The 2,725-nt window shown below is 39.3% G+C and overlaps 1 pseudogene; it reads left to right on the top strand.

The window, feature by feature from the left end:
- The first annotated feature begins 408 nt into the window (after positions 1–408).
- Positions 409–735, top strand: LOC105721387 (NADH dehydrogenase [ubiquinone] iron-sulfur protein 5-like; annotated as a pseudogene).
- The last annotated feature ends 1,990 nt before the right edge of the window (positions 736–2,725 follow it).

Raw genomic sequence — 2,725 nt, forward strand, 5'->3', positions numbered from 1 at the left:
CTCCACACCCTCACAAGCTGTCTTGCGTCCTAGTGACTTCTCATGTTGTAGATATTACCTGACAGTTACAAAGTTCAATGCTAGAACTGTTTCCCTCCATCTGGGTAATAAGGCACCTGCTCATTAATTTGGGGGCAGTATTATCATGCTGTCTGTGGTCAACTAATATCTGTAATTTTTTTCTTACTGAGACCAAGATTAAATCATCCCCTTTGCCCTTGTCTATATTACATGTATCTAATTTGGGTTCATTATTCCTGTGTGTTGAACTTTGTTAAAACAGATTTAGCAATGTAACATATTAGTTAACTATTCTTTTCAGATTTGTGTCATATGAAAATTTGAAAAGTAGAGTCATCCTGAAGCAGAGGCCAGAAGCAGAGACACGGGCACGAGCATCAGAATGCCATGCCTTTCTTGGACGCACAGAAAAGGTTTGGCCTTAACATAGATCGATGGTTGACAATCCAAAGTGCTGAATAGCCCCACGAGATTCCTGCTCTTGAAAAAGAATGGATAGAATGTGCGAATGGATAGGATGTGCACATGGAGCTGGTGGTATCCAGGCAGAGAAAGAGTGCAACAGAGAATATGATGATTTCATAGTGTCTACTTCTGCAGAAAATGGTGAGATGTGTGAGTACCATCAGGAAGCAGCAGGATAAGCTGATAAAGGAAGGGAAGTATTACACCCCTCCACCTCACCACGTGGGCAAGCCGGAGCCTCGGCCCTGAGCGGAGCGGCTGCTGATGTCTGGAGGCTGATTTTCATGTTCTCTGTTCTCCACTGGAAAGGCTGTTTACGGAAAACCACTTTGTCAAATTGTGTAAAAGTAAAAGATTGCTCCATCTGAAAAAAAAAATTGAAAAGTATATCTTAATAAAGTTGATGGTTTAAAAAAAAATGACTCAAATAGGGCCAAGTGTGAACGCTTTTGTACAAGAGACTTCTTTTTGGGAGAACAGGGCACAAGTTTCAAGTCAGACGAGGGTTCAAGTCCTGGCCCTGTTACTGTGGCTATAAACTAGTTATTTTATATATATATAATTTTTTTTTTTTTTTGAGATGAAGTCTTGCTCTGTTGTCCAGGCTGGAATACAGTGGCACGATCTCGGCTCACTGCAACCTCTGCCTCCTAGGTTCAAGTGATTCTGCCACCTCAGCCTCCCAAGGAAATGGGAGTACAGGCACGTGCCACCATGCCTGGCTAATTTTTTGTGCTTTTAGTAGAGACAGGGTTTCACCATGTTGGTCAGGCTGGTCTCAAACTCCTGACCTCAACTGGTCTGCCTGCCTTGGCTTCCCGAAGTGCTGGGAGTACAGGTGTGAGCCATAGCACTCAGCTATTGTAAAATTTTTTTAAGCTTGATTTTCTTCACTAAAAAATTGGGCTAGTAATACCAATCTCAAAGGATTGTTGAACATACTGAGATTTTATATACATATATACACTAACACACACGTATACAACATATATAACATTTCCTCCAGAATAGTACCTGAAATGGTAAATATTCAGTGAATAGTATCTATTATTAATAACTAATAATTATTAGCTAATACTTATTAAAGGTTAATAATCATTTAACATATTATTATCTTTGAGAATATTGTGAGAGAGTTTGATCTTTCTATGCCAGAATGTTACCTCATCAAAAAAATGAGATCAAAGTCTCAGCTTACTTTGTGACCATTGATGATTGATCACCATTTATCTCTTATTCGTCAAGTTAATAGACACTTTTAATCTACTAGTATTTCTCAGTTTGTAAAGTCTTTGACTCTGTTTTTTGTGTTTCTTTCTTTCTTACCTTTTTTTTTCTTTGGAGATGGGGTCTCACTATGTTGCCCAGGCTGGGGCACGGCGGCTGTTCACAGGCATGATCCCACTACTAATCAGCAGGGGAGTTTTGACCTGCTTGGTTTCTGACCTGGGCCTGTTCACCACTCCTTAGGCAACCTGGTGGTCCCCTGTTCCTATGTGGTCACCACATGGATGCCGAACTTAGTGTGGACACCCAATTGGCTTAGTGCACTAGAGTCCTGGTGCACTGGAGTCTTAGTGTGCTAAACTCCTGGACTCCAATCCTTCTGGTTCAGCCTCTTCAGTAGCTGGAACTACAGGCATACATCACTGCACCCTACAGTTTTTTGTTTCTATACATGATGAAATAGAGTAAAACCTTGCTTTTCTTAAACCTAGTATTAAGTATATCCCAAGTACCATCTGCCATTGCTGAGAACCCAGAACTAAATGAACAGTTGAGGAGACGAGCTTTCATTTCTAGCTTTACTTGTGAAAGGTTGATCTGGCTTTAGTTTTCTTTGGCAGTCAATCTGAAAAAGTTCTTAAAAAGTTTGTTTTCCAATCAAGTTAAATGAAATCGGCTAGAAAGTTTTGACTATTGCTAAGAAGTCAAAAAGGAAAAACTGAAAGAGATTTTGTTGAGGGCAAGAAAGCAAATTATAAGAATATGATTGGTGTTTTTAATTCAGTAACTAATTTTGTGCAATGTTATGTTTTGTTGTGGATGAAAGGTTAAAGTGACATTAAAGATTTATCTCAGGTTATATAAGATTTCACTGCTTTTGGGTAGTGAGTCGACATACTGAAAGGTGTTCATTTAATCTCCAGAGAAAGTTTAAATGGGATTCTCAGTGTGCCAAGAAATATCTGTTCAGGTTTAGTTTATAAGCAGGATTCCTTAGCCAACATTTTTATTT

The sequence above is a fragment of the Aotus nancymaae genome, unplaced genomic scaffold (assembly GCF_030222135.1).
Source record: "Aotus nancymaae isolate 86718 unplaced genomic scaffold, 86718_ANA_hifiasm-v0.15.2.pri h1tg000103l, whole genome shotgun sequence".
In the NCBI taxonomy this organism is placed as follows: Eukaryota; Metazoa; Chordata; class Mammalia; order Primates; family Aotidae; genus Aotus; species Aotus nancymaae.